The 12,711-nt window shown below is 46.7% G+C and overlaps 1 protein-coding gene across 6 annotated transcripts in view; it reads left to right on the plus strand.

Moving 5' to 3' along the window:
* The window catches only part of Apba1 (amyloid beta (A4) precursor protein binding, family A, member 1), a 190,793-nt gene that overhangs the window by 159,583 nt on the left and 18,499 nt on the right, over positions 1-12,711 (plus strand). The gene's annotated exons all lie outside the window — the stretch shown is intronic.

Raw genomic sequence — 12,711 nt, forward strand, 5'->3', positions numbered from 1 at the left:
CCCCCCCACCCCCCATTTCAACTAGTTAAGACTGAATCTCCTCTGGCACCATCGAGCCTGATGCTGATGTGGTTATATGGAGTGAAAAAGGACAAGAGAAGGCAGCCAGAGGTCTTTATCTGAGGAGACAAGAGGATCCTTGAGCCCGTCTTATGTAGGATGATGGGGGGGGGGGACAGTGGAGAACGTGAGTCCCTCACCTCTAACCACAACTGCTCAGAGGGAATAAACCAGTCAGTAGAGACACCAGGTGTCAGGAGGAGAGGATGTCAGACGTGGAATGCCACAGGAGTACCCTAGAGGTTAGAAGGGAAGGAGGTGCACGCCTGAGAGAAACCATCTGAAAGGAAGCAAGATTTACTGCAGCTCGTGGTTTCAGAGGCCTTAGCTGGTGGGTGTTTGGCCGTGGGGCAGAAAAGCACGGGGAGACCCACTGCTCACCTCACTGAGACAAACAGAAGAGCCACATGCCAATCCTCTCTTCACACACCCTCCCCAGCACCCACCCGTGCACTCTCCTAACTACTTGCTGTCTCTCAGACCAATCAAGAATCAAGTAGACAAGAATAACCATCATTCATAAGCGCACCTCTTCCCACGGTAACGCCTAGACGTACCTGTTCGAGCCATAATTAATCTCCAAGTGAAGAAAGGAGTGAGGATATTAACTCCCCCACATCTCCCCTGGCACACTAGACAAACTATCAACTGTGAGCCCCTGTGAAAAGCCAGTTAAACACTTCCAGTGTGCAGTGACTGCGGATAAACATCAGCATTCCAAAAGGGAAGAGTACACGAATGACAGGGAGGACTTGAATAGCTAGACCCAAACCCAGCAGCTAGCAAAACCCTGTAGCCTTGTGTCCAGCATCTGGAGGAATGTGGTGGCAGAGTGTGACCTTCCGGGCCACATCCCCTGCAGCCTGGCCAACAGTAGCCCACAAGGTTTGTCTCCGAAGGCTGGGGCTTTAGTGGCTCAGAGTTCCTGGTTTTGCATCTGCTTTGCTGGCATCTCCATTTCATCTGTCTTCACCCTCATATTTTCACATACCTTGAGGGCTCCCCACAAACTGGTATCACATGGACAACACCAATATCCGACACCAGCCCAAGCAGTAGCTGGACCTCCTTGGGTCATGGCTACAGGAGCCTCTGAGTGTCTGGGCAGCTAAGCACAACAAAATGATTTCCATGGTAACAACTCCCTAGGCATCTGTATGCATTCAGAGCACCCCAGCAGTCTTCTCTTTCCAGGGAAAGTCTTTCAAGTCAATTTACATTCTCACATCACTGAACTTACAATGAATAAAAAGCCTGCTGGTTCCTAAGTTGCCTTCAAGGCATCTTGCAACGAAGTACTTCTCTTCTGCTGGGAACTTAACTTTTTAGAAACCATGCCTTCCATAACTCAAACTTTTCTTGGACTTTAAAGCAAACTGCAAGGTTCTCATGTCTTTCCACCCTGCCTCTACTCCCCATTCTAACTGTAAATCTAACCCAGAGCAACATCAGTGCCCATGCAATAGCCTGAACGGAGGCTGTCTTAAAATTCCCTCTGCTAGATTTAAATAGAACCTAACACAAAGTCTTGGCATATGGACAAAATCTCACACAAATGGCCACTAGTCCAGTTTCCAAATAAATTCCTCATTTCCATTTGAAATGCCATGAGCAGTTTTTACTGTCCACGGTGTATTATCCAAACTCTTGCCATCAGTAACCCTTAATCCCTGGGGAGAGAATTCTGGGGATGCTAACACACATCTGCAGACTCTTCCCACAAACTGCTTGTGAAAGCGGCTGAGCCTTGTGATCAGGGGTCATGAAGACAGCGCCTCCCCTAGCACCAGTGTTCTGTTTTGAGAGAAAGGATTGTCTTTAGTTCACAGCTGCAGAGCCCGTGCTCAGCTAAGTGTTGTTTCTGGGCTGTGGTGGAGAAGAGCTTCTTGGCTGGAAGGTGGAAAAAAGCCAAGCTACTTACCCCTTGGCAGCCAGAAAGCAGACAGGCAGCAAGCGTGAGTGCGTGTCTACGCTGCAAGGCTCATCTCCTAGCTTCCACCCACAGCAGTCAAGACTCACCGTTACAGCCAGGGCTGCCATTCCCGTGCTCAGGAGGCTAAGACAGGAAGGCGCCTGGGCTCCATCACAAGTCCTGTCCCTAGAATCAATAATAAGATTAAGCATCTTAAGTCTGCAGCTGCTTGGTGCTCCCCAGAGTGCTCCCCAGGGTGCTCCCCAGAGTGCTCCGTGGTGTTCCCTCACCCCTCTTCTTGCTTCCTTATCAAGCAGCTTCCCATGGCACCAGCGCAGCCTCTGAGTGTCTGTCGCTCATGTGACAACGTCACTTGGAGAGCAAACACTTCTCTCTCAAGCTCAGAGCCATCCTCTCCTTAGCTGCCCATAGAACATATAGTAAGCTGTGACTTGAAGTTACCATTGATTTGTTAGGAATTAGGATGTACAACCCAGGGAATGGTTTACAGCTCCCTCATAGGTCACTGCACTGATAGCAACCTTAGTGTTGAGTCTGGCTTAACAGTTATTCCATGTGTCCGGCTCCATTCAGGCACTTCATCTGTGACGCACAAGCCTTGCCTGTGCCTTGAGGCCCCCTCCATAATGTACGTCTTCTCTTAAAATGAGCCTCTTCCGGGATGATGGAAAGCAGGAAGTCCAATTCTTTGAAGAGAAGCTCCTGAGACTCACAGACGTGCATCTTGCCCCCTGACTCCCAGCAGGGCTGCACCAGGAAAGCAAAGTAGCAGTTTGACCCTCAGGCTTTCTGAGCTGAGTGTGTTAGTCAGCTCTCCACCACTGCCGACTTCCACCACTCGGACAAATACCTAAGATAAACAAAGGACGAAGCATCTGCGTGGGCTCACACGTTCCCAAGTGTCAGCTCACAGGCACTTGGCTGTGTTGCTTTGGGCCAGTGGTGGGTAGTGCAACGTTAGGAAGTACATGGTGAGAGCAGGCTGCTGACTTTGTAGTAGCCAGAAAGGAAAGAGTCATGGCCCAGATAACCCCTTCAAGGGCATGCCCCCAGGAACCTAACTCCCTTCCATTCAACCCACCTCCTAAAGCTTCCACCACCTCCCAGGGTAGCAAACCTTGGCACGTGGACTTTTGAGAGAACGTTCTAGATCCAGGTCACACAAGTTGGCTACTTCCGGTTGTTTGTCTCACCCCCAGAGACACACTAGTGCCAGAAAGTTCCTCCATCTTAATTTAACACCTCCCAGCAAGACTTTTAAAATAACGCCTGAGAATTTTTTTTAAATCTCTTTAAGAAAAACAAGCTAGTTTTCAAATGGAGTCTCAATCCAGACTCCCGCAAACACCAAATGTAGCCCTAAGCCCCCCGGATGAGTGGTCCTGTGAGCCTTCCAATGGCTGCACAGACCACCGTGACCTGTCATAGCCCACCATGACCTGTCATAGCTTGCCTGGTGACTTCCTGACAGACAGGAAGCACCTGGCAATGAGTAGAAACACCTCGGGCTGTCACACTGACCCATGCGTTAGGCCAGAACCAAGTATGCGCTACACTCTGAACCCATCCAGAACAAAGAGCCACACATGAGAATTATGTCAGAACACCAAGTCCCATGACCGGGCGGTCTTTCCAGAAGAAGGCAACAGTCTGACACTAAGGGTTACTGGGGACCGCCTGGACCAGAACACTGAGAGTTAGTTGCCTTGAGGCCAGTTTCTCATTGGCTCTACCTATCAAGTCTCCCAAATCCAGCTGTATTTTGGGGTTCAGGCTTTAGTTGGGGCCCCTTGTTTGTTCACCTCCTGACAGTTGGGGACTCCCACATATGAGCACCTGTGTCTTTCCACTCCTCTTACGGCACCTAAGGAGGGCTCAGATGGGGCTCAGGGTGGGTAGCAGACTCAGCATCAGCCAGACAGAAAGCAGCCCACATGGTGAATAGCAGCATCCTTCACCAGCTCCTCCGGCACCAGCTGTACCCTGAACTGCTTTCTTGCCTCCACAGTGGGAGGTGACCGTGTGGCTTTACCTTAAGTCCAGTTCTCTCATGACAATCAGACCCTTTACTCTGAAGTGCCTAAGTAACCAGCACCCCAAAACCCCACAGCTCAGTTAAACCTCACATTAGGTGGCACTTTCAACACGAGCAAGTGGCCAACTGATTATAAGTATGTTTTAAACCCACCCCGAGCAGTGTGGGTATTTGAAAACCACGTATCTATCTTTTACAAGTAAATTGAGGCAGTGTGAGGAATTTGCGATAAAGTAGTAAAATTAAATGGTTACGTTTCACTTACAGCTTCTAAGTATTATTTTAGTATGTGCTTCTTGTGCGCTTGAAGGAACTGCTGCCTATCCATAAATATCTCCTGCTTCATGATCCTTTTATATCCCTCTAAGTGCTTCTCAGAATGACACACACAGCCTGAAGTCTCTTCCCCTTGCGAGCGGAGATGGCTGTGTTGTCATCTCACCTAGGAGGCAGCTGAGTTAGGAGCCGGCTCGGACCTCATGGCAGATGGAGGACAGGTGTGTCCCCAGCAGTCCAGTGGGCTCCAGAGCATGCTCTGCAGACATCACTCCCCGAGAGACTGGGTCCTTCTGGCCTTTCGAGAAGAGGTACTTCTAGGTCACTTCAGCACAGTGAACAGAGTGCGGCAGGGCCACGGATTTCAGTGCCTACCCAGGCATGGAGAACAGAAAGCAATACCAGGTATTCCTTTTCCAGTCTGCTGGTGCAGTCCATAACACCAGGCCAGTGATAGTCTCTGGCCCTTCCACTTGCTTAAAGTAGGCTGGTTTCTTCCCTGGTCTTCTGGCCTTATCTTCTCTCTGTGTAGCCCTGGCTGTCGAACTTGCTCAGCAGACCAGGCTGGCCTCAAACCCTCAGAGATCTACCTGCCTCTGCCTCCACCTCCTTAGTGCTGAGATTAAAGGCGTGCACCATCACTGTCTGGCAGTTACATTTTCTTTAACAACGTACATGTCCAGATTTATTTGCGAAGTCGTAAGAGAATTTAGATTTGTTTTTGACCAGGCATTCTCTCATACATACATACATACATACATACACACACACACATATACACATACATACATACATATACATATATATACAAATACATATACATACATGTATATGTGAGACTTTGGTTTAAAAAGCTGTTTCTATGGAGATTTTTGTGATAGGCAATTTAGAAGTAAAATTTAGCCAACATCCAGTATTAAACCTTGAGAAACTGGCACTCCAATAAATGAACCAGAAAAGCTGTATACCTGATGCTACAATATTGCAAACTGAGGGATCTGAAAACAATACCCTGTTCCATCTACCAAGATACAGGAATAAAGCCAAGTCTATACCAGCAGCAGCAGAATTAGAACTCAGCTGCTGTGGCTTCCCCATCTGTGGAACTTTGTCACTATATCTTAGAAGAACTACTGTCCTGGCAGGAAATGTGCATCACACACACACACACACACACACACACACAACCACCACCACCAGAAGCATCAGCAACCAGGAATGCATTAGAACTGTGAGTCTCAAAGTATGGTCCAGAGACCAGCAGACCAGCATTGTGTAGAAGCCTGATGGACATGCGAGCTCTCCAGCCTGACTCCAGATTTCCCAAGACAGAAGCTTAGACAATAAGGTGATACCAAGAGTCTGCATTGACAGGCTCCAGGAGAACCTGCTGTGTGTGGTAGCCTGGTAGTGGCCTGTCAGTTGCTCTCTGAAAGCATTATGGAACATCTTCTCTCCAACTGCACTCTCCAGAACTCTAGTCACGCTGAGTAATCGCTACTAATAGATCTCCATCAGCAAATAGGTTCATGAAACACCCAGTCTCTGGATGTTTTCCAAGTCTGTTTCCTTGTTACAGGCTTGGAGAATGACTTTTCTTAAGATGAATAGAAATAGACGCTCAGGATTCATATACAAACAAGATCTTCAAGTCGAGTGTGTGCAGCTGTGTTTTGAGCTAAGTGACTAGGTTGGGATTCAAAAATCTGAGACAGCGTAGTAAGAGGAACACAGCCAGGGGAGAAGGAGACTCGTCTGTGCTTTGCAGAAAGAAGGGTAAAATGTAGGGTCCTAACAGCCCATCCTTGCAGGCACTGACAGTCCTAGCTAAAGGAGTTTCACAGTCCTCAGGGGCTTCCATCCCACTTAAGTTACCTGAAATCTTCCCTGTAGCTTTACTGTGGAACACAATCTCACATCATCTTTCATCAAACACTGAGGGTGCTGTAGTCTGGAGCCATAGGCAGGGTTTGTCTGTGTAGCCCGGCTCTCCTTCCAATTTTCTAACCTCTTTGGTGCTGGGATTATACAAGGCACCACCACACCTGTCTGGCTGGGGTTTGCCTGGTTTGCCTTCAGAAAGCAGCTGGCATCTGAATTAGGACTACCCTATTGGTTCATAACCCCTAATATTTCCATCTCTGAGATCCCAGACACATTTCCACTGCCCTGGCTCAGTGTGGAACTGCCTCGGCAACCTGACTAAGCCCATCAGAGTAACTGACTTTAAGCTGATGCTTCGTCGTGGCAGGGAACAGATGGTGACCCCTTAGGAGCCCGTCATCAGATAAGTGTCCTCTGAGACCATTCGCCATGGTGACGCACACGAAGACTCACACCTAGCACCAGAACTGAGGGCGATTCACTCTGACACCCTGTGCCACACACACCCTGCTACTGACAGGGCATGGCCGTTGTCCTGCTGCTCTGCCCACCAGAATGTGCTGAGGTAGCCTTGAACAGCTCTGTGACTCCATCTGTGACCCACTGTGTATGCAGGACTAAAGAGGTCTTAAGGGGAACTTGACGCTGTTCCTGCCAGGCCCTACTCCTCCTTGATCATTAGAGTCCAGGGATTGAAAAGAAAGGCAAGAAGCCCCAGCTTTTATACCGTCCCTGTACATGCAAGGGTAGTAGGGGCTGAGGCCCCAGTCCTGGCAGGCTCTCCGAAGCCAACAGAGGAGAGGGCCACAACTGTTGGTGCTGCCCCACCTATCTACTGCTTGGTATCCTCACACCTTGTCTGGAAGGCAATGCAGTCAGACTAGGATATAGACACCATAGACACCATAGAGAGGAGGTTATGTTTCCCATCAGCCTCTCCTTATGCAGTGTCTGAGCCAAAGCCACCGTCTGTTTCCAGGACAAAGAGTTCAGGTCCCTTAACACTACTAGGACTGCTTGTACCAGAGGCTATTACTAGTAGCAGAGCCAACATCAGTAGCTGCAAACACATCATTGAGGGGGTGGAGGCCACAGCCCCCATAGTAAGATTGACCATACAGCATTCGCAGATTCTGCTGTTGACACTGCACTGCCTAAGCGGCTAACGTAGCCTCCTCCACTTGTGTAGCCCACAATGTCTCTCTGACTCTGACAGAGCATGTACAGTGCCCGGTCATGAGTCATAGCCAACAAAGCTACAGGAGGGCTACACTACAGTGTCCAACTGGAAATAAAGCCAAATGCCTAACTAACTGAACCCTGAAATAAGGCACATCTTCAGGAAAGAGCCACTTAGGAGGCCACCTCTAAAGGAGTCGTGATCTAATCTACTAGATCCGGAAAGCTCAATGTAGAGACACAAGAATTACACCGTGCCCAACGATGTCACTCTCCAGCCACAAATTCCAAAGAAATCAAAATGGTTGAAATGCCCCATAAAGAATTTTAAAATGCAGACAGAAAGAAGCTCAATGAGATCCAAGAGAAAATTTTAAATAAAATTAGGAATACAGTGCAGGACAAGAATGAAAAAAATTAAGAGCAATGAAATAGAAATCTTGGAATGAAAGAGAGCCAGAAAAGATCGACGGACTACTTCAAGGGGACGAAGTAATGATTGAATTTGAAAAGGGGGTTGACTATCCAAATCAGACCCTCAAAAAACCCACAGGAGGAAGACAAGGAAGGGAAGGGAAGGGAGGAATGTGCACTTAGAATCTTTGAACGCCAGGGGTGATTGTATATTCCCATAATCCCAGCATACCTGTGACTCCCATACTTGGGAGGTTAATACAGGAGAATTGAGAATTTGAGGACAGGCTGGGCTACATAGCAAGACTGTCTCATGCAAACAAAAAGCAAAATCTTTGTAACACTCTGTCTTAGTTAGGATTTCCATTGCTGTGAGGAGGCACTAAGAACAAGGCAGCTCTTATAAAGGACAGCATTTAATTGGGGGCTGGCTTACAGGTTCAGAGGTTCAGTCTATTATCATCATGGCAGAAAACATGGCAGTGTTCAGGCAGGCATGGCTCTGGAGGAACTGAGAGTTATCCATCTTGTCCAAAGGCAAACAGAGGAAGACTGGCTTCCAGAAAGCTAGGAGAAGGGTCTCAAAGCCCATGCCCACAGTGACAATACTTCCTCCAACAAAGTCACACCTACTCCATCAAGGCCACACCTCCTAATAGTGCCACACCCTGGGTCAAGCATATTCAAACCACCACACACTTTAAAGTGAATTAATATCTATATCATTGGTTAAAAACACAGAGAAATTATTCCATGAAACAGTTATCAGAAGACTTCTCTAATCTTTGGAAAGCTATGATCTTCCAGGTATAAGAGGTCTATAGAACCTCTAATCTAACCAGAAAAACATTATAGTCCACCCCAGCATTATAGGCAAACTGTCAAAAGTCTAAGGAAATAATTTTACAATCTGCAGGAAAAAAAATAGTATGTCAGTTCTGGTGTGCACTCATTAAAATAGCAATAGACATCTCAGCTGAAATACTACAGTATATAAAGGGGTGGAATAGCATATTCCAAGTCCTGAAACAAAGAAAATGTCAATCAGAATTCTCTACCAACCCAGACTACTCTTCAGAAATGGAGAAAATTAGGGGCGTCCAAGATGAGCAAAAACTGATTTATGACCACCAGACCACCTAAGGGAAACCTACTCACAGAAACAGCTAGATCGCCAAAGCCTGTGGAAGTACAAATCCCCATACAAGAGCAGCTACCCAAAAGACAAGTGGAACCGAATCAGGCATTACCTCTGCAACAGTCAGCCCAAAGCTAAGACAGGAAGAAAACAAAAATATCCCAACAGCCAAAAAGAGCATCATCAGGAATGGCAGAGATGGCTCCTAGGGGAAAGGACCTGCCACAGCATGTGAAGCTCTGAGCTGGGATTCTCAGCACCCATGGAACTGTCTGTCTGAATTCCTAGCACCAGGGCTGTAGAGACAGGGTTCCTAGGGCAAGCAGGCTAGCTAGGCTAACTGAATCAATGCACTCTGGGTTCAGTTGAGAGACCCTGCTTCAATAGATAAGGTGACTGAGGAAGATGTCTAGTGTCAACCTTTGCCCTCCATCCTTACCACACAAATACATATGTGCATGCACATAGCACATATATATGACAGGAACACGCCCTTACCTTTTATTAACAACCTGTAAATGGGCTAAGTTTTTCCGTTAAAGCTGAGGGGAATTGCTGAATGGATTACAAAAAGACAAGAGCCACCCGTAATGCTTTCATGCTAGTAGTCCACTTTACAAGTAATTACACAGATAGTGAAAAGGGAAAGATTTGAAATGATACCCCAGGAATCAGCAACAAGGACTATCTATAAGATAGACACTAAGACAGAGATAAAGGCAGTCACCATGTGATAATGGATGAAGTCAACAGGAAGATATAAGTTAATATGAGCCTAATGTTAAAGCGTCAAGTTTTGTACACAGGCATTATAACACTGGAGAGAGGATCCAATAAAGAAATAGTGTGGAATTTCAGCATTCCACTTCAGTTAAAGAACAAGCCAGACCTCCTCCTAAAGTCAAATTAACACGAGAGTTAAGTTATACTATAAATCATATGACTTCCGGACATTTATAGAATAAGCCATCCAGAAGCTATGCAACGCATTTTCAAAACTTTTAAATCATATGCCAGATCCTTTCTGATCACAGAAATCGATGAAACTAGAAATCAATTAACAAGTGAAACACTAGCAATTATACAAGTACACGGAGACGGGACAACACAGAGCAGTCGGTCCCTGAGGAGCTGGCAGGTGAACGAAACCTTTCCTCAAATTGGTCCTTGGAGACATTTTAGTTACTTTTCTATTGCTATAATAAAACATCATGGCCAAGGCAACTCTGAAAGGGAGTAGAGCTCATGGTGGTAAAGAGAAGGCATGGTGGCAGGAACAGCTAAGAGCTCACATTGCAAACCCTAGGCAGGAGGCAGAGAGCAAACTGGATAGACCACAAGTCTTTTGAAACCTCAGAATCTGCCCCCGCAACACACCTCTTATTCCTTCCCCAACAGTTCTACCAACTGGTGACCAAATAGTCAAGCATGAACATATGGGAGCCATTTTTATTCAAACCACCACAGGGAGTGTGGCTAATGGTAGGTTTCCCCACGCTCCAGAGGGTGGACACACACCAGAGCACACGGGCAACACTAACTGGACTTAGTAAGTTACCAAATCAGTCAATCAATCAATCAATCAAAAATAAATAAATAAATAAATAAATAAATAAAAGACATTCAGTTAGGAAGTTATTAGAATGGGAGCATTGGTTACATTTTCACTATACACACATGAAATTCTCAACAAATAGAAAATAACAGAAAAAATCAAAATAAATACAACACAATGCAACTGAGTTGCAATGCATTACATGTATGAGTGCCTACATAAAAGATAGAAACTTTACAAGTCCCCTGTTGAGGTACCTCAAGGGCTTGAAAAGTAAGAATTAAATAAAACCCAAAATAGCAAAGATCAGAAATAAAAGAATACAAAAGATCAGCGAAGCCAAGAGCTCTTTGTTTGCACAAATAAAGACAGAAATGTAACTGATTCGGCAGAAAATCCCAGCATCGTTGGGGATGGTTTTTTAAAACTTCATGTTGATGAGTTATAAAACATGAGACTGGAATAGTAAGTGGCAGTCCACACTCCTGCCATATGGTGACACACCTCATAGTAGTCAAACAGTGGCTCCCTCAATTGCTTAAGCAAGGACCATCAGGATCATGGCGTATATCCAGCTAGAGTCTGCTGGTGGTGCCTTAGAAAGAAAGGTTTGTGGGAGAGACCTCTGTAGAGTTTTTGCCCACGTCCCAATGTTCTGGAATGTCCCTCTCCACACAGCAAGGACACTGGAGAAGACTGCTAGCTCCCCTGTCTTCCTCTCTTGAGGGGCTCTCAACACCCCAGCAGAAGCTAGGAAGGTCCTCTGAGCCACAGAGGCTGGGGTGTCCACGCAAGAGGGTCCTCATCTCCATTCTCTAATCTGTGAGACTTGTGCGATGATGTCACAAGTGCTGCTGCGGGATTGCATGTTGCACACATTTTTGTTCCTGTCATTCTCTGCCATTTTCCTTTCATCTGTCTTTACTTAGCCTCCTCCAGAGTTCTTACTTTTCCATTCTTTTGTGATTTTGTAAAGTTTCATTGTAGAATTAAATGTTGGCATCATTGTAGCTTTGTCTAAGTCCTGTCACTTCCCAGCTTGCTTGAAGAGATCCGGATCAGTAGAGAGATGCTGCTGCCTCCTGCCAGGTCTTTGTGTATATTGCCTCCTTCACTGCTCAGACCAGAGGAGGTAGGGAGTTCTGGGAAGCAGGTATTATTAGCCCCATTTTACTGGGAACCAAGACATTCCAGAGAAGCCTGCCTAAGCCAGCTGCACAAAGGGAAATGTAGACTGAAGAGCTAGATTGCCTGGACTTGAATCACATTCTACACAGTTGTGTGACACTGGGCAAATGACCTAGCCTCCCTGTGCTTTGTTTTCCTCTTCTTGAGTATCTTACTATAATTCCTGCCTCTCAGGGCTGTTGTGAGTTTTGACAGTAGCGTGTGGTTAGAAGGATCCTGGCAAAGCTCAGTAGATGCTAGCTGGGTAAGGAACAGACAGGCCAGAGGAGGCCCTCCCCACAGCATGACCAATCTAGAGGGGCTGTCCATGGTGAGACTGACACTGACCCTGAAGTGAGGGGGGCACAGCTCTGATCCCAGAGTCCTGCCATCCTTGGCCTTGTGAGGGTTTTAGCAGCCTCTTCCAATCTTCCATTCCGGCTCTGACCTGTTCATCTCATCAGTGTTACATCGAAATGCTATAATCTGCTGCATAAACATTTTCAACTTTGTGGAAACCGTGTCAGAACACCTGTCATGAAACTTAGTTTGCCTTCTTCATCTTTCCGTAGTTTGGGGGGGGGGGGGGAATGAAGTCTGGGTAATTTTTTGATAATGAAGGTGGAACACAATTCCCTAGAGTTGAAGAATTGTTAGACTTTTGAAATCAACAGGAATAGGAATTCCTGGGCCATTTCATGTTACTTCAAGAGTGGAGAGGAAGGAAGCATTTCAGATCCTAGAGGAGAAGTTGCAAGGCAGATGAAAACCGACTCGGGTCAGAACGTCCAGGGACGGCCTCTCTCTCAGGTGCACGCAGATCCACTCAGGGCTTTCTCGGATGCTCAGATCCGCCCTCTGGCTTCTGAGGCAGTTAGTAAAGCACAAGTATGTTTTATTAACTTTAGAATCCTCCAGAGTAGATTGCTCACAGCCATCTCATCACCATGGGAAGAATGGTGGGAAAGCTGTGTGGGAGTGGGGTTGCCCTCTTTCCTGAGTGTATCGGTAATTAGCTATGCGGTGTTTGGATGGCTGACTCATCCAGTCTCCACTGTGGGAGCATGCAG

This window comes from Mus musculus, chromosome 19 (assembly GCF_000001635.26).
Source record: "Mus musculus strain C57BL/6J chromosome 19, GRCm38.p6 C57BL/6J".
Taxonomy (NCBI): Eukaryota; Metazoa; Chordata; class Mammalia; order Rodentia; family Muridae; genus Mus; species Mus musculus.